This window comes from Gopherus flavomarginatus, chromosome 2, assembly GCF_025201925.1.
Source record: "Gopherus flavomarginatus isolate rGopFla2 chromosome 2, rGopFla2.mat.asm, whole genome shotgun sequence".
Classification (NCBI taxonomy): domain Eukaryota; kingdom Metazoa; phylum Chordata; order Testudines; family Testudinidae; genus Gopherus; species Gopherus flavomarginatus.
Genome location: NC_066618.1, coordinates 276315856 through 276336010, shown reverse-complemented (window position 1 = coordinate 276336010; position 20155 = coordinate 276315856).

Here is a 20155-nt window from a genome sequence, read left to right as displayed (position 1 = left end):
GGTTTTTTTCTTTCTCCTGCTGATGATAGCTCATCTCAGTTGACTGGTCTCTTACAGTTGGTATGGCTACTCCCACCTTTTCATGCTGTCTGTATGTATAAATATCTTCTTTCTGTGTGTTCCATTCTGTGCATCCGATGAAATTGGGTTTAGCCCACAAAAGCTTATGCTCAAATAAATTTGTTAGTCTCTAAGGTGCCACAAGTACTCCTGTTCTTTTTATTTTCATAGTCACCTTTGTCAGACCCTTTAGACATGGTCAGCGAACTGCTGCATTAGATAAAGCACTTAGCCTGTCCGTGGAGAAGGCAATCCCTCCTTAATTCAAGTCCATTCCTATCATCTAAGAATAAAGTATTAAGATAATATTTGCTTCTGAAAAGGCCTGAACTCAGTTTCCAAGTGAATATATATATATAATGTTCTTCAAGAAAACAATCTATCTTAAAAGATTATGCAGTATTTTGGAATGCACCCAAGTATGATCTTTAATTCTTCATAAAATTAACTGTCTGGTTTTCTGGTCGTTTTACTCCCTCAAATGAAACAGCTGTGCTCAGGTTTTTCTGCCCTCTGTCAATAGAGGCATAAGTACTACAGTATAAAAAAAATCTGGTAACCGAGCCCTTTGATATACAAAAACCACAGAGTTGAGTCATGAACTATGGACACAAGACAACTAATTGTGGGTTATGTTAGGCATGGGGAACAAGTTAACTCTTACATAATTACAATTGAGATTTCTGTGGAAACAGTCAAGGAAACACAGTTAATAGAAAGAAGCAAATTAAAATATATTGATACCTAAAAGGGAAAACAACAGAAATGGCTGCTTTCTTTAGCTCCTTTAGTGACTTTGGATGTTCAGTAGATTTACCACTATTGAAAAAAATATTCCTATTGTTACAGGGAATGTCCTGCTATTTGTTCTAAATAATTAGACTAAGTACATGGAAGGAATAGCAGCGACGGGGTTAATAAAAGCATCTTTAACGAATACCCTGTCATTAACTGCATTAGCGGCTGAGCAAAAGAAACAGATGAAAGCAACATATTATTAGTTACAGATGAAAGCAACATATTATTGTGTGTCTTGGAGACAGATGCAGGAGTGGGGCATCAAACTGCAGAGATCAGATGGGCTGGGAAAAGGGTGCCCGTACATGAGGAAGGCTGGAAGTCAAAGGGCTAAGGAAACAAAGAAGTGATGTGGGGGGATTGGAAGTGTCTGACAGGTCTCATGCTTGGAGCTGTTCATGTGCATACTGGGAAGGGAGAGGAGGAAAGGGGGTGTGTGTGGAAGAGCCTGCCAGTCCTAGTGTGTCTTCTGCATATATTCCACTGAATTAGGGCGTGGGGAAAAAAAGTATGTCCAAGGAGTTGTGTTAATAATGTCCAATAACTTAGACTGTATTAGGGAAGTTGTCCCCTATATATCCCAATAAGTTACTGGACATTATCATTAACATGAAACTAGTTTTCCTCCGCACCCTGCTGCACTAGAGGAAGTAACCAGAGGGGCAGCCATTTTAGACTTGATACTGACCAACAGGGAGGAGTTGGCTACAAATCTGAAGGTGGAAGGCAATGTGGGTGAAAGTGATCATGAAGAGAGAGATTTCATGACTGTAAGGGAAGAGTGAGAGCAGCAGAACTATAAGGACAATGCACTTACAAAAAGCAGACTTACACAGACTCCGAACTGGTAGGTAAGGTCCCAGGGGAAGAAAGTCTTAGGACAAAAGGAGTGCAGGGGAGCTGGCATTTTCTCAAGGAAACAACATTAAAGGCACAACTGCCAACTATTCTGATCTGAAGAAAAGATAGGAAGAGGCCAGTATGGCTCTATCAGGAATTCTTTAGTGATCTGAAAATCAAAAAGGAAAAAATAAAAGAGTTTTATTATTGTTAAGCACTAGAACAGGCTTCCAAGGGATGGTGTGGAATTCCTGGCAGTGCAGGTTTTTTCAGAACAGGTTAGACAAACACCTGCCAGTGTGATGGGGTGTACAAACCCCACACTAGGCAATAAGGGATTGAGGGATCATTTGGGGCTCAGCCAGTCCCACCCTGCCACACCTGCAGCAAATGTTCCATCTGCTGGAGCAGTTAATCGTCAGGGAATTAGCTCATTTGGACGGCAAAGCTGGAGGTGAGCAGACTTGCAGGCTGCAGCCCACGGTTCCAGCAGAGCAGGGGGAAACCTAAGACTCTGATACAGCTGCCCTAAAGGGGCCCTCCCTGAAAGAAGGAAGGGACCCACCCTAGAAACAACCAGAGAGGGACATATCCTGTGGATCGTTTACATTGATAACCCCCTCTTACCTATTGTGGTTTAGGTTTCCCTCCAGGGGAAAGCCTTGGACTAAACTGACCCGAAGGGGGGGTGGACCAGAGGAAGAGACCTAGGGAAGACAGCCTTCTTGGCTGCCAGACCACCAGTAGCCCAAAGGACCCTGGGTTGGAGCCCAGGGGAATGGAAAGGCCTGGGGTCCCCTCCCAACAACCCTCTTGGCAGCCAGGAGTTACAGCCATGACCATTAGGCCACACTCCCTCAGAGGGAACCGTTACAAACTGGTGGACAATTCATCAATGCCCGACCCCTGAGAGAAGAGGAGACTGACTGAACCAGGTGACCAGACTGCCTGATTTAGAATAACATGGACTGATAGACCAGCAGAGATGGAGCTAGAATGGTTGCTGAAGTGGATGACTGAGAACTAGCAGTAGGCAGCACAACAGCACCAGCTCCTGCAACAAATGGCCAACCAGCAGCAGCAACTGGTTTGGGACTTAGGGGCCCAGCAACAAGAACAGTAGCAAAAGTTAGTTCAACAAGTCGTGGCATTAATGCAGCCTCCAGAGTCCTCCTGGTGCTTCTCCACTGGGGACCTGGGCCCGAGCCCAGGAGCCCCACTGGTACCTGTGAAGCTCACAAAGATGGGTCCTGAGGATGACACTGAGGCTTTTCTGATGACATTTGAGAGGGTGACAATATCTACCCAATGGCCCCCTGACCAGTGGGCCATCCTGCTGGCACCCTACCTGCCTGGGCCAGCGCAAGCTGTGTACCAAGGGCTGAAAGCAGAGACCACTCAAGTCAGAGCAGCCATCTTGGACTACCTCGACATTACCAAGGAGCAGGGCCAGTGCAAGGATGTTTTGCGCCCTAGGCGAAACTTCCACCTTGCCCCCCGCCCCCGCGTCCCGGCTCTGATGTGCCCCCCCCCCCGCAGCAGCTCCTCCACTCTGCCCTGAGGCACACACCCCTTGCGGCAACTCCCCACCCCCCCACCCTCCACCCTGAGGCACCCCCCTGCCCCAGCTCACACCTGCTCCATGCACAATCATGAGCACCCCGTCGCTGCTTCACTTCCCCCGCCTACCAGGCTTGCAGCGCCTAAGATGATTGGTGCTGCAAGCCTGGGAGGCTGGAGAAGTAAAACAGCCACGACGTGGTGCTTGGGGAGGAGGCAGGGCGGGGTGAGCTGGGGTGGGGAGTTCACCTGCATGCCGCGCCCGCCCTTACTTGCTGCAGGCAGCCCTCCCCGCGCTCCCCTGCTCCAGCTCCCTCCGCCTAAATGCTGGTGGCGGCCGGGGCAGCCGAAGATCCAGCCGCCGCGGTTGCTGCCAAAGAAAATGGTGCCCCCCAAATCCCAGCACCATAGGCGACCACCTAGGTCGCCTAAATGGAAGCACCAGCACTGCCGAGGAGACCTTCTGCCAGAGTTCCACAGGAAGAGGTACCCTCTGGGGTATGACCCCAAGTTGTTGCCCAGAAACTGCAAGATATATGTTGGAGGTGGCTAAAGCCTGAAAGGCAAACTGGAGTAGAGGTGACCAAACTCATCCTGGTGGAGCAGTTTGCCCAAATCCTCCCGAAGGGGGGCAGGGACTGGGTGTTGAGACATCAATCCGAGTCACTTACTGACACCATATGACTAATAGAAAACTATCTGGCAGCTGAGACAGCTCTAACTCCCACATCTGAGCCATTACTTGACTCCAGAGGGATCCCTTGACAGAAGAGAGAAGCCAACCAGGGGAGACAGAAACTAGACTGGGTGCTCCCCAAAGCCCAGCCTATCAGGGGCCTAGCCAGCCCTCAACCCCAGGTCTGGGAGCCCAGGAAAAGTCCTAAGCCTTCCAACCTCAGCCCAAGCATAAAACCTGAGGTCCACAAGGGACTTCCCCACCCAAAGGCCAGAAAGGACGAGGGGGCCAAGCATCTGGGGGAAGACATCCCTAGAGGCCCAGTTCCCAACCAGCAGCCCAGGGCTAACCTGGGGGCCTGTTTCTCCTGTGGGTATCAGACCACCATTATCAGAAATGTCCCTACATGGAGTGCAGCTATGGGCATGTATAGATGGCAGAGAGCCATGCCCAGAAGTACACCCCCGGAAAGGTAACAGTTCCAATACAAATAAATGGGACTGAAGTGATAGGTCTAGTAAACTCTGAGTGTGAGCAAACCCTGGTCTGGGACAACTTGGTCCCCAAGCCTGAAGCCCCCAGGGAGACCATCTTCCTGCAGTCCATTCATGGAGATATTAAACCCTGTCCCAGTGCCTGGGTGGAGGTCACCATAGGGGAGAACACTAAGCCCCTTGTGGTAGGACTAGCCCCAACCCTAGCCTATCCTGTTATCCTGAGTCAGGATTGGGTACACTTCTCTGACTTATTGAGGGAGTGTAGGCCTGATCCTGGGAACCTGAAGGAAACGCCCGAGAGAACCAGGGTAAGCAGGAAAAGCTGACTCATGACACTAGTTGGAGTAGGCGAGGAGCTGGACCCTGGGTTGGTTCACAGAGACCCCCTTGTGACTGCACCTGAGTCTTAACTATTGGCCAAGTGGCAGGGGCCCTATGAAATTGTGCACCAAGTCGGACCAGTCAATTATGAAGGTCAACAGCCTGACAAACGGAAGCCCGCCCAGGTCTATCATATTAACCTGCTGAAGGCATGGAAAGAACAAGGCCTATTCATCTCCTCACCCCAGCCCCCAGAACCAGAAATGGGGCCCCAAGTGCCTTATGCCCTGTCCTTAAAGGCTATAGAGGGGGAGAACAACTTTGCCCTGAACAAAGGGCCCAGGTGCAGAGCCTGGTGAAAACCTTCTTGATGGTCTTTTTCATCCCAACCAGGAAGGGCCCACCTCACGTACCACCACATGCAGACTGAACCTGGACAGACTGTCCAGGAAAATCCCTGGTCACTTCTCCGGAAAGTGCGTAAGGTGGTAAAACAAGAAGTCCAAACCATGTTGGAGCTTGGGGTCATTGAAGAATCCCACAGCAAGTGGCAAAGCCCTGTCGTATTAGTCCCAAAGTTGGATGGCGCTGTCCAATTCTGCACTGACTTCAGGAAGGTCAATGCAATTTCCAAATTTGATTCCTGTCCCGTGTGGATGAACTACTAGACCGACTGGGCAAAGCTCAGTATATCACCACCTTAAACTTAAAGGGGTATTGGCAAATCCCACTCATGCCAGAATGCAAGAAAAAAAAATGCCTTTGCCACTCCATTTGGCCTCTACCAGTTTCAAACCATGCCCTTTGGACTCCATGGGGCACTCTTGACGTTCCAACACCTTATGGACCAGGTTTTAAGACCCCATAACTCATAGGCCTCTGCCTATTTAGATGAGGTAGTCATCTATAGCTGAACCTGGGAAGAACATCAGGCACAAGTGGTGCTCTGCTCCCTGCAACAGGCTGGACTTAACCTGCTAAATGTAAAATAGGGAAACAAGAAACCACCTACTGGGGATAAATTTTGGGGAAGGGCCAGATTCAGCTCCTTATAGATAAAGTCCAGGCCCTCAAACACACTCCATGTCTTACTACCAAGAAACAGCAAAGAATCCTGTGGCATCTTATAGACTAACAGACGTTTTGGAGCATGAGCTTTCGTGGGTGAATACCCACTTCCTCAGATGCATCTGAGGAAGTGGGTATTCACCCACGAAAGCTCATGCTCCAAAACGTCTGTTAGTCTATAAGGTGCCACAGGATTCTTTGCTGCTTTTACAGATCCAGACTAACACGGCTACCCTCTGATACTTGATACCAAGAAACAGGTCAGGAGTTTTTTGGGACTTGCTGGCTACTAACGCCAGTTTGTGCAGAGGCTCTTGATGATAGTAGCCGTTCTCACAGATCTGGTTATGGACAACAGCTGCAAGAAGATGCACTGGTCTGAGGCCTATAAAAAGGCCTTTCAAGAGCTAAAAGAATGCTTCTGTACAGAGTCCTATTCAGTCCGGCCTTCTCCAAAGAATTCATTTTGCAGACAGATACTTCCGATGTGGGACTGGGTGCCATTTTATCACAGGAAATAAACCGAGAGGAGCACTCTGTGCTTTATTTGAGCGACAACTGGTTCCTGTGAGAACAGTGTGACGGGTTGGGTCACAGAGACCCCCTTGGGACTGCACCTGATGTGCTGAGACTACCTCTAAGCCCATTTTCCCTGGCCGCTTGGAACTTCAGTACCCTGCCTGGTTGTGACAGACACACTAGCCTGCTACAAACAGACCCAGGACTGAACCACATCCCCCAAAAGCTTCGGGTTTAACTGAAAACTGCTTAAGAGGTGCTCCTGTTTCTAACACCCAGATACCCAGTTCCCAGTGGGATCCAACCCCTAAATAAATCAGATTCAGAGTAAGCTCATAAATTGTTCACCCTCTATAACAGAGATATGCACAGCTGTTTGCTCCCCCAGGAATTAATTACTTGCTCTGCGTTAATTAATAAGTAAAATGTGATTTTATTAAATATAAAAAGTAGGATTTAAGTGGTTCCAAGTAATAACAGACAGAACCAAGTAAATTACCAAGCAAAATAAAACAAAAAACACACAAGTCTAAGCCTAATACAGTAGGAAACTAAATGCAGGTAAATCTCACCCTCAAAGATGTTCCAATAAGCTTCTTTGACAGACTAACTCCTTCCTAGTCTGGGTCAAGCAATCACTCACACTCCCATAGTTACTGTCCTTTGTTCCAGTTTCTTTCAGGCATCATTTTGGGGTGGAGAGGCTCTCTCTTGAGCCAGCTGAAAATAAAATGGAAGGGTTTTCAGGGTCTTTTATATTCTCTCTCTTGTGCAACATCACAGCCACAAGATGGGGTGTCTAGACACCTGGGCAAGTCACATGTCTATGAATGATTCAGCTTTTTGCAGGCCGATGCCATTGTTTACATGTTAGTTTGAATGTTCACAGAAAAGCTCAGATGTGGATTGGCGTCTTCCAAAGTCCATTGTCAGTTAAGTGTTTCTTGATTGGGCACTTACAGAGAAGAGTCCTTTCTCAAGAAGCTGACCAAATGCTTCACTGAGGCTACTTAGACTGAAACAAATACATAGCCAATATTCATAATTTCTAATACAAAAATGATACATGCATACAAATAGGATGAATATATTCAGTAGGTCATAACCTTTGCAGAGATATGTTACATGGCATCTCTAGCATAAAATGTATTCCAGTTATGTCACATTTATACTCATAAGCATATCTCTATAAAGCATTATGAGGTGCAATGTCACAAATGGGCCTACTCTATCATAGAGAAGAAGGGCCTGGCAGTAAAGTGGGCCATAGATTCACTCTGATACTAGCTCCTGGGAAACCTATTCAAACTCGTCACTGACCATGCCCCATTAAGATGACTAAACACCATGAAGGACACAACCCCCCGCCTGATGTGCTGGTACCTGTCACTCCAGTGCTACATGTTCCAAGTTCAGCACTGAACTGGGAAAGCCCACCAGAAAGCCCATCTTGAGGAGGAGGGTGTGTGATGAGGTGTACAAACCCCACACTTGGCAACAAGGGACTAAGGGATCATTTTGGGCTCAGCTGGAGAAGTTAAAAGATAGGGAATTAGCTTATTTGGGTGGTAGAGCTGAAGGTGAGCAGACCTGAAGCCCACAGTTCCAGCAGAGCAGAGCAGAGGGAAACATAAGGCTCTGATACAGTTGCCCCAAAGGAGCTCTCCCTGAAGGAAGGGAGGGACCCACCCCAGAAATAACCAGAGAGGGAAGTACCCACCCCAGAAATAACCAGAGAGGGAAGTACCCTGTGGACCGTGGACATTGGTAACCCCCTCTTACCTATTGTGGTTTAGGTTTCCCCACCAGGGGAAAGCCTTGGACGAAACAGACCCCAAGGAGGGTGGATGAGAGGAAAAGACCATGGGAAGACAGCCTTCAGCCATCTTGGCTGCCAAACCACCGGTAGCCCAAAGGTTGGAGCCCAGAGGAGTAGGAGGGCCCGGGCTCTCCTCTCCACAACCCCCTTAGCAGTCAGGAGTTACAGCCATGACCATTAGGCCATACTCCCCAAGGGGGAACCATTACAGCCAGAGAAGCAAGAAAGATGCTCTTTGCTGGAGTTTAAGGGAAATCCAGAAGACAGGTTCTGGTGATATTGGCATTCTATGAGGAAGAACATCAGCCCTGAGATGACAGTGAAGAGGAAGGAGCTATGTGGGAAGTGGCTCAGGGAACAGCAGCAGCAACTATTGCAGGAAATAACACATGGCTGCTATTTATAGGGTCCCTGGATCAGGAGCCAGAGCAGTGGGTGAGCCCAGATCTCTCCCCTCAACCTGTCACTGTCAGGTTGCCCTAAACCCTGAGAAGGGGATAAGGCTTGTTTAGAAGCCCATGTGAATCGCAGAGAAGAAACCTTTGGGGACACTGCTCTATACCAGCACAGACACAGATATAAAGCTAAAGCTAGCCCAGAAGGGACTGAGGACTGAGCCCAGAGAAAGTGCTAAAGACATTGCTGATGACAAAGGAACAGGCCCTGTTGGATCTTTTACCTTGTGAGGGGATCCTTCACTCATGCCTTAGACCGTGTAAGACTTAGCCGGAGAGTGAGCCACTGAAGACTTGACTGGTGAGGTCAACAGCCAACAGGGGCACCACAAGCAGGGAGCATACTGGTTAACACCCAGCTGACAGGAGACACTCAGGAGAGGTGAGTGCACCCCCTTGCACTTTGATACGGTGGCTCATCTTCCAGCAGCAATGCAAAAATGACAAGTATAATATGAAAATTAAAAGCACTCTATGTCTAGAGCAGAGGTCCCCAAACTGTGGGGTATGCCTCCCTAGGGAGGGCACAGAGGAACATTTCGGGGGTGTGGTGGGCCGAGCCAGCTCCCACAGTGGGGACGGGGAGGGAGTTGCCTCCCTATCACCAGCTCTACTCCAATCCCACCCCCAGCGGCATCCCTGGCTCCCAGCACCGTGCCTGGCACTGCCCCTAGTCTTGGCACAGCTCTGCTCCCAGCCTCAGCCGCTGGCCACAGCTCCGTTCCTAGCCTGGGGCTGAGTCTGGTGGCTGGGCTGGAAGCAGAGCTGCTCCTGGCTATAGGCTCGGCTGCCAGCTGTCACTGCAGCAGGGCTGCCCAGAGGATTCAGGGGGCCTGGGGCAAAGCCATTTCAGGGGGCCCTTCCATAAAAAAAAAAAAATGTTGCAATACTATAGTAACATGTATTTGGAAATGTAAAAAATAACCAGTGAAATACATTCAACAATTAATTTTTAATCATTTGAAAATACACGAAATACATTTAAAAACATTAAATGCTTTAATGGTATGTATAGGTTTGCAATTACATAATGCTTCTTATGAAATTGTTTTTTTCTAAATTTTTCTGAATATTAATTATACAGCTGCAAATTTTTTCCTTGCTTTCATTTTGGCAAACTCATTAATAATATCAAAACATGTCTTAGGCTGAACCATTTGCTCACTTTGAGCATAGAATATGAAATGGCCATTCTTCTCCAATGGCTGAATGGAAACAATTTTTAATCAATGTTAGCTTACTAAATGCACTCTCTCCCGATGCTACCAACACTGGCAACACCGTTACTAGGTGTAAACAAATACAAATCTGTGGAAACACATTTTCCAACCCTTTTCTGAAGAGAGCATTAAGAAGTGTAATTGCAGAGGTTATATGTCCATCAACTCTTAAGCTGGAATCTTCTTTTATTTTGTAAAGGATTCCAAGTTCCTCTATAAGATCTTCTCTCTGGAGAACTTTTGGATGTGCTGTGACCAAAATGTCAACAAAATTTTCTATAGAAGATTCATCCATTTTATCTGGCAGACATAAAATGGGTGAAAATAAATTTGAGACTTCAGCCATTCTTTCGCTAAGACCTCCTAGCTCCAATACAAGCAAATCCACTGTCGGGAAGAACACCTGTACTTTGAATTGAGTATCAGGAGAGTCAAATGTATAGGCTGCATCCCCTGTGTCATCAAAAAATTGCTTGTTCTTCGGGATCCTTGAGTCACTTTTCATGTTTGGGTCAATGCCAAGGCTTGAAGGGGACTTGTCTGGCTTCTTCAAAAAAGTGGCCAAGAATCTTTCATTGTTTGAATTTCCTTGACTAAGTTGCTCATGTGTTTAGCTCCCTCTTCCATTGTTAATCTGGCACTTTGTAGGACCTTGTTCTTATTATCAATACACTGAAGCACTCTAAACCATATTGTAGTAAGAAGTGCAAATTCAAATGACTTGAGCCACTTAATCAAACAGTCAACATTTGCCTGGATTTCGGGAGGTAAATGAAGCTCCTCTACAATTTTAATTAAACTTTCCAGCATGCCTGTGTGATTCTTAATTAAGGGGTGAACAGCATCAACTCTTTCGCTCCACCTAGTTTTAGATAAAGAGTGAAGAGATATATTTGCAGTGGCCTGCAAAATTTTCCATCTTGCAGGGCTAAGAGAAAATACTTATAAAGTTTCTGAACCTTTCCAAAATATGTTTTTACCTCTACACTGGTTTCATAGTGTGGGTGCCACAGGGGTTTGACATGTGAGTGCTGCATGGAGAAAAATAGGCTTGGGCATTTTCTTTCAAAATTCTTGTCTTTACTCCCTGAAATTTTTCTGACATGTTAGAGGCATTGTCATATCCCTGCCCTCTGCACCAAGATAGTTCTAAGTCACATTCTTTTAAAAACATCTTTATCTGTTCTGCTATATCTGCGCCAGTCTTCTTTTCAAAATCTACTAGATTAACAAATCTTTCCTGCACATCCCAATTTCCATTTTTTTGCATCACATATCTGAGAATAAAAACTAACTGCTCTGTGTGTGAAACATCAGGTGTACCATCAACAACACTGCTCAAATATCGGGCTTTTCTTACCTCTTCAAGAACAGAGTTTAAAACTTTTTCCCCACACAGTTTCAAGAACTCATTCTGACTACGCCATGACAGGTAGTGAACCTGCATTCTTTGACCAGACTCTCTGCATTGAACTAACATCTCTAGATGTTGTTTCACCTCAGTATTGTACCTGCCCACAAGCTTCAGTGTTGATAAGAAAAGCCCACAGTCGTCATAATCAACTGTAGAATGGCTACCACGAAATGGCAGATTATTCTTTGCTAGGAAGAGAACTACATCAAAAACAACAGTTAATATTTTAAGACATTTTTCCTCCTTCTGTTTAGTACTATGCTGTAATGCTGCATCGATGTCTCTTATCACTGAGTGTCTGAAATAATTCCTTCCACTTAATGTAATTGCTCAAATGTAAAGCGTTTTCTTCATGACTCTTGATTTTCTTGTAAATCTTTTTCCAATTATCAGCAATTCCACCTTCAACAAATTTTGAATGATGTAATTGGTTAGTTTGAGTTTCATGTCTGTAGAGACTTCAGGGAAAACAAAATATTGCTGCAGCATCTTTACTCCACGCCATCCAGTCTCTTTCAATACATTCACATTACTCAGATGTTTAGAAAAAACTATTATCAGCAATTTCCTGCCAAAAGAATCATGAGAAAAGTTTTCGGTCTTATGTGGTGGACCCTTCAATACAATAAGATATCTTTTCTTTATATCTAGGTACTTCCAAGAGGCTGGGTCATTACTGCACAACTCTTCTTCGTTATTCCCATCTACAGCAGCAGGACTAGTCGAGGTACCAGTTTCTCAGTTACAGCAGTGTTACCGCTGTGTTCTCCATTATCTATCCAAACAGGCTGGATTTCCTTCTTTTCTTCCGCAGCAACCATAACATTGTTTTCTGAATGTGGTGATATTTTGGATTCCTCACACACTGCCTTTTCTTTTTTTCTTACAACACCACTTTCACTTCCCACCTCTGAAGAGCCTTGAATGTCAGCATCGCTCAGCTCAGTCAACTGACTTGCCTTGGATTGTGCCTGAAGAAATTTGTGATGAGTTATTTTTCCCTTTTCTTGTATCTGTCTAGCTTTCTTCTGCTTTCTCTTCTCAAATCCTGAAAGATATGTACATTTCATATTTCTAACCCCTACGATCACTGACTATGTGATGATATCTGCAGACAAATGAATTCCCTTGGTATCTTTCATTTTGTTAGATAGTGTGACACTGTACCCCATAATGCTTTATGGGAATATGACATAACTGGAATATGATCTACTGAATCTATCTATGCTACATAACATATCTATATAAAGGTTATGATCTACTAAATCTATTAATCCTATCTGCATGCATCATTTTTATATTCCAAGTTATAAACATTGGCTGTGTACTGGCTTGATTTCTAAGGGTATGGCTACACTTAGAGTTGTACAGCGCTGGGAGTTACAGCTGTCTTCGTACAGCTGCGTAGGGACAGCGCTGCAGTGTGGCCACACTGACAGCTACCAGCCCTGCAGTGTGGCCACATTTGCAGCATTTGCAGCGCTGTTGGGAGTGGTGCATTGTGGGCAGCTATCCCAGCGTTCAAGTGGCTGCAACATGCTTTTCAAAACGGGGGTGAGGGGGAACGTGGGGGAGAGAGAGAGAAAGAGAGAGAGAGAGAGTGGATTTTTGGATCTGTCAGCTCCCTGCCTTGCAAGTTCTAAGGACTGGAAGACACACAGCACCAACCTTCAATCATTTTAAAAGTTTTGAGCCCTTCCCCCACCCCTCTCTTATTCACTAAATGCAAATTATGCACTCCTAAATAGCCGTCAGACCACATAAGCAGCTGCTCAACACGGACTCCCCCCTCCCCCTCTGCCGTGTGAGTGTGCCGTTTCTCTCTTCAAGCAAACAGCTGTGAACATTCCAAAGCAATTCCCCTGCCTGCCTCCACTCGCTCAGCAAACAGGAGCTGTGTTGTTTTTTAAATAAGCAGTTCGGGGGAGCTCGGAGTTCAGCCATTCTTCCGATTTGTTGTGAGCAGGCATTCTGGGATACCTCCTAATACCCTGGAGGCCAATTACAGCGTTTTTGGTGGCCACACTTGATAAGCAGCGCTGCATCACCAGCGCTGCAATCATTACACCCCAAGCAGACCAGGTGTACAGCCAGCGCTGCAGCCAGGGAGTTGCAGCGCTGGATGTGCCTTGCAGGTGTGGACAGTTACTAAGTTGCAGCGCTGTAAACCCACCACCAGCGCTGCAACTCTCCAGTGTAGCCAAGCCCTAAATAACCTTAGTAGAGCATTTGGTCAGTTCCTGGAGAAAGGAATGTTGAAGTTAAGTACCTAATCAAGAGACACTTATAAGACAATGAATCTTGGAATGCTCCAATCCACACAAGAGTCTACTTGAGGATGTTCAAGGTAGCATGTAAACAATGGGTGCTACCTGTAAAAACTGTGAGTCATGCATAGACATGTGACTTGCCTAGTAACTCCTAAACTCCATCTTGGAGCTGGACCAGGGCCGGTGCTACCATTTAGGTGACCTAGGCAATGGCATAGGGCACCAGAATTTTTGGTGTGTGCTATTTTGCCAGGGGGGCAGCACATGGGTCCAGTGGACCTACTGCAGTCATGACGGCGGATGGTCCACTGCTGGAAAGACTCCGGTGGAGCTGCCGCAGTCATTTCGGCGGACAGTGCGCTGGTCTAAAGGCTCCGGCAGACCTACCGCAGTCATGCCTGTGGCAGGTCCACCGCAGCCTTCAGACCAGCAGACCACCCGCCGGCATCACTGCGGCAGCTCCACCAGGGTGGCGAAATGGCCGTCCACCTAGGGCGTCAGAAACCCTGGCATTGCTCCTGAGCTGGACTGTGCATAGGAGTGAGGAAGGGGTCTCCACCCACAAGAAAAAGTCTATTTAAACCTCTAGGAGACCCTCTGTGGTGGTCTTCAGCTGGCTAAAGAGAGCCTCCCTACCCCCCAGGATACTTGAAAGAAACTGGAACAAAGGACAGAGTGCAAGGGGTGTGAGTGATTGCTGGACCTAGGCTAAAAAGAGTTTAGTCTGTAAAAGTGAGCATTCTGGAACTGGTGAGGATCTTATCTGTATTCAGTTTGATTAGACATAGATTTGAGTATTTTATTTTATTTGGCTTGGTGACTTACTCTGTTCTGTCTGTTACTACTTGGAACCACTTGAATCTTACTTCCTTGTAGAAGGGTAGGACCGGGGCTCAACCCTCCCTGAGAGCAGAGGGGAGCCACACCAGCTCACCGCAAGTTGTCAGCCCGGTCCCTTGGCTTCAGGGCTGAGGCAACAATGCCAAGTTGCTGGGGAGGTAGGTCCTTCCTCTGCAAGGCTGAGCAGCAATAGTCTGGCTTCCCAGAGTCAGTAGGCTCAGGCCCTCAGGCAGGGCTGAGCAGCAATGGTCTGGCTTCCCAGAGTTAATAGGCTCAGGCCGGGCTGAGCAATAGTCAGTGAGTTTATAAGCCAGGCCCTGGAGCGGGGCAGGGCCCCAAGCAGTTCATGCTCAGGCCTCTTAGCTGGGCTGAGCAAACACAGTGGCAGCTTGTACAGCCCAGGCCCAGGCTCAGAGCAGGGCAACAAACACAGCTACGAGTCAGGCCCCCAAGCAGGGGCTGAACAGCAAGGTAACCGGTACAAAAGGTCTCCTCAGCCCAGGGGGGAAGGGGAGTCTGCCACCCTTGGAAGGGTGGCAGGGGGGACACAGGCCCTCCCACTCCACTGCATCCCAGCCCAGGGCCCTAGCAGCAGCAAGGATCCGCTGCAGTCAGTGGGGGTCCTGGCCACAACACACTGACATAGGATCAGGTATATCTACAGCCTGACTGGGGTTGGCTGCCCCCAGGCCACTTCCAATCTCCCCCTCACTGGGTACCTGCCATCCACTGACATCATCCAGTGGGTCCCAGACCATGGGTTCCTCAGGGTACCAGGCATCAGGAAGTCCAGGCCACTCCTCTGGGTACCAGGCATGGGGAAGCCCAGGCAGCTCCTCTAGATGCCAGGCATCAGGAAGCTCAGGCAGCTTCTCCAGGTATCAAGCACAGGGCAGGTCAGGCCAGCACTCCTCCAGGTGGGCAGGGCAGGGCAGGGCAGGGCAGGGCAGGGCAGGGCAGGGCAGGGCAGGGCAGGGCAGGGCAGGGCAGGGCAGGGCAGGGCAGGGCAGGGACCAGCATCTGTCCTCTCCAGCAGCCTCCCACCAACTGAGTGCTGGGGCCGGGCTTTTATACTTCCTGTCCCTCCCCTTGACTTCTAGGGGCGGGGACAGGCGGCGGTGGCTCCGCCCACTGCCGCGCCTGTTCTGGCTTGTCCCTCTCAGGCGTGGCAGGGAGCGAGGCCTCCTCGCTACCTTCCTGTATTTAATAAAATCACTCTTTTCTTATTAATTAACTCAGAGTAAGTGTTAATACCTGGGGGAGCAAACAGCTGTGCATATTTCGCTATCAGTGTTATAGAGGGCGGACAATTTATGAGTTTATCCTGCATAAGCTTTATACAGGGTAAAATGGATTTATCTGGGTTTAGACCCCACTGGGAGTTGGGCATCTGAGTGTTAAAAACAGGAACACTTCTGTTAGCTGCCTTCAGGTAAACCTGCAGCTTTGGGGCAAGTAATTCAGACCCTGGGTATTTGTTGGAGCAGACGGGAGTGTCTGGCTCAGCAAGACAGAGTACTGGAGTCCTGAGCTGGCAGGGAAAGCAGGGGTAGAAGTATACTGGGCACATCGGGTGGCAGCTCCCAGGGGGTTTCTGTGATCCAAACCATCACAGGCAGTTAACTGAAAAATTTCTTATGTACTCCATGTGTTGCGGAACAATTTGAACTGCGACTCCTTGCCATTTATCCAACCCCCTACCCCGGCCGCAGCCCTTTACAATGCCACTTACCCCTGCCTCCCCCATCTCCTGGAGCCTCAGTGAGCTGTGTCCAGGAGCGGCCCAGGACGATGCTGCAGTGATATGGCTCCAGCGGGACCTGAGCTCCTGCCACTCGGCCCACTGGAGCTCGCAGCCCCACCCCCTTACCATGCGGCTCTGAGCGAGAGGAGCTCAGGTCCCACCGGAGCCACGCAGCTGCAGCACTGTCCCAGGGCCACTCCTGGACGCAGCGCGCTGAGGCACCAGGGGATGGGGGAAGGCAGAGGCAGGGGCGGGGCCAGGGGGGAGCCTCAGACATTCTCGTGGGGGCCCTGCAGGGCCCAGGGCCTGGGGCAAATTGCCCCACTTGACCCCCTCCTCTGGGCGGCCCTGTACTGCAGCTCCATTCCTGTCTCCACTCTCAGCCCCACTCCTGGCCCCAGACCCACCCCAGCTGCTGCCCCAGCCTCAGCCCCCTTATCCCTGTCCACATCCCTCCCCTTCTCCCCCGAGCTGCGGACCCAATCCCAGCCCCAGCTCCAGGGAGGCAGTGGGTGAGGACGGGATAAGTGAGGAAGGGCACACAACCCTCAAAAGTTTGCAGACCGCTGGTCTAGAATGAGGATTTGCCTGATCAGCTGATTAGTTTGCCTAGGTCTAGAATGAGGATTTGCCTGATCAGCTGATTAGTTTGCCTAATTCAATACTCTGCTTCCAGCAGTGGACATACTATCCAGGTGAGTATATATCTCAGTTGAATACATCACAATATGTGCTATCTCTCACGCAAACCCAAGCATTGTTTGGTTTAGCTCTAGACTGGACAGACATCTTCTAAGTAATTTAAAAGGTTGTTTTATACCCTGTGCCTTTTTCGCTGAACGTGTCTTTCAGTATACAAAGGAGAAGCTGACACTATATAAAGCACATTGACAGTAAAATTTATCCAAGCTAAGTTATTTACTATCATGTTGCCCAGTCACCCCATGTGTTTAAATGCATTTGGAGTTTCTCACAAGCCTCCATAGTTTTCATTAATGAAAACCGCTTAGTCATTAAAAAACTAACTCACTGGCTGTCTGTTTCCTCCCACAAATCATTAATGTGTCAACATAACACTGGACCCAGTACTGATCCCTGGGTTACCTCACTATTTACTTTTCTCCATTCTGAGGAACAGCTTCTCTCTTAACTTCTTAATCCATGCCAAGATATTTCTCCTTGACCTCTAGTTATGTATATCCCATCACCATTTGGATTGTGGACATTCCATAAAATATTTATACATTCTATTTAAAAGGTTAATAGTTACTTTATGATGGACCTTTTTGAATACTTGTGTAAATTGTGTCTACCAGGTTGCTTTTTTTCTACCCTAAACTTCAACTGATGCTATTCAGTCAGTCACTAATAAGATTATAGCCAAACCCATGATTTAAAAGGACAGTGGATCTGCTAGCTGCCTTCCAGACCGAGAGTTGCTTCACAATACTCTCCTGCAAGATCTCTAACCCAGATCATGAGCAGGTGGAATTCTGTAGCCACAGAGCACCAGAAATAAAAACTAATTATAAAGTTTCAAAAAGTGAACTATAATTACAAAGGAAGTACATTTTAAATGCCCTCACAATGTATTGTGATGGATGAGTCTGTCGTAGTGATGAAAGATGTCCTACATGAGCATGAATCGGGGGGAAAGAGTTACTTTTGACCAATAGGTGAATGCAATACTTTTTAAAAAAAAAAATCATCACTTCCATTAAAGAGAATCCTGACTGACAGAAACAAGAGGATGAAAATGAGATAAGATCTTCAAAGGCTTCTGCTCTTGAAACAGGGTACTCTGCTTTCAGGAACCCAAAATCTCTCACATTCTTCACTACAGTCATTTCTAAGCCCTTCTCACAGGAGAGGTGTGATGAGGCATAACAACCATTGGGGCCTGCGACTAGACCGCCAAGCTGCCACAGAGAAGAAAGCTCCACCGTGTGTTTTTGGTGATTGCTAAATTTTTTACTGTGCATGACATACCTGATCTTGCATGTATTATTGACATGTAGGGGATAAGTCATCTGCCGCTTTGTTGATACAGTTTGCTATAACCAGATACTCAGGCCAACAGCCCACCAGCCAGCACATCCAGCTGTGCACTTTGCATCTGATCATAGGTGTTGGAGCTGTTTTTCCCCAAGAGTAGATTCATTGGAGTTCTAATATAAAATGTAAATCCTGTGATTGAATGTATCTGGGCAACTTTGGTACTGTACAGACTATCCTACTGCTTATTAAAATAGATATCTGTTAACTCTTCTAAAGAACTCTTAACAGGTTGGACAGGACCAATTCTCCCTTAAAGAACCTAGAATCTGAACTTTTAATATCTGTGGGTGCTGGATTTAAGTGCCTGGATCTGAATTCTCCCTTACAGTTCATGTAAGTACTGCATCAGAACCTAAACTAGAAGAGTCTAACTTCTGGTTCGGAAAGCCTCTGAGCATGGCTCCAACTCAGCCCCCCTATTGTAGCCTAATTTCACCTGCAAACATGATTTCTTTTGTGCTGAACTTAGAAATGGATCACTTTCCACAAACTGAAGTGAAGGAAAAAGGGGCTAATCCTCCACATGTGCACCAAGACTGAGCAAATGGGGTGGGGAGGGTTGTGTGTATGGGAGGAGTGTTGATGCTAGAGGATGCAGCAAAGAGTCCTGTGGCACCTTATAGACTAACAGATGTTTTGGAGCATGAGCTTTTGTGGGTGAATACCCACTTTGTCGGATGCAGCTAGAGGATGGTATCCTCACCTCAAACAAAATGACCCAACTGAAGGTGTCAGTTCAACAAGCCTTATTCTGGTTTTTCTTTGGCACAGGAAGAAGTAGTCAAAACCCAAAGTAACAGGTGAGCAACTATGTGGATTCACACTGAGGACAGCAAACAACTTTTTTATTATATATGATTGCATATCCTGCATTATTGACCATCTGCATAGTACTGAGCTCCCTAACCATGCATTCTGAAACCATAGGGCCTAATCCAAAACCCACTGAAGTTACTGGAAGCCTTTCCATTCACTTCAGTGGATTTTGGATCATGTGCCACAGTATCTACTTTGTTTTTCTTATCTTTGCATAACCAACATTGGAGCAACACCTTTGTTGTCCACTTAGCATCTGGCCCACAACACTACATTGCAGTCAACCCCCCAGCCATGCTTGAGATATTCTATTGAATAATAAATGATAGTTACAGATATAAACATCCATAGGTGCAGGGGGTGCTGCCGCACCCCGTGGCTCAAAGCAGTTTCCATTATATACAGGGTTTACAGTGTGGTTCAATGGCTGTCAGCACCCCTGCTATACAAATTGTTCTAGCATCTCTGTAAACACCTGTTACAATCTGCAGTGCAATTTTTTCCTATTCACTGTTCCTACTTATTTTTCTATTAAATATATCCACAGTACTTACATCAGCCTAGGGCCTCTATAATGGTAAAATAATAACAAATTGCTAATAGCATTGCATAACCCACCCTGTGAAGCATCTCAGCAATCTATGGATGAAGAGTGTATCTGCAATTATTCAAGTCCTCTATGTTTCTAATAATATACATAAAGGTGAAAGCTGAAAACAAATAGTGAGCATTTTATTTTAAAAATGGCATTCTTTTATAAGCATATCTTATTTACTAAAACAAGTGGGTAATGCGGTCATCAAGAAAACATTGTTACTTGGCCATGGTCAGATTTGCATTCTTCCTATTGGATCATAATTCCTTTTCTTTCCATTCCATAAAAGTTCATTCCGTTCTAACTTCTCCAGTAATGTTTATCTAGAGTACCTAATTATATAGTGCAACCTGCATCTGGAGTGCTGGTTTGATGTTGTTATAATTCCCCACAGACATAACAAAAATGTTGTTTTAAACTTATCCATTGAATAAAATGGCTGCCTTTTTACTTTGACCACTGATAACACATGCATGTAAAATAAAATTATTAGATCTTTTACAAACATGGCTATGTTGACCAATTATAATCTGATCAGTAAAAGTGCTCAACTCATTTAATATCACAAAACTATCTTCTGGGTTT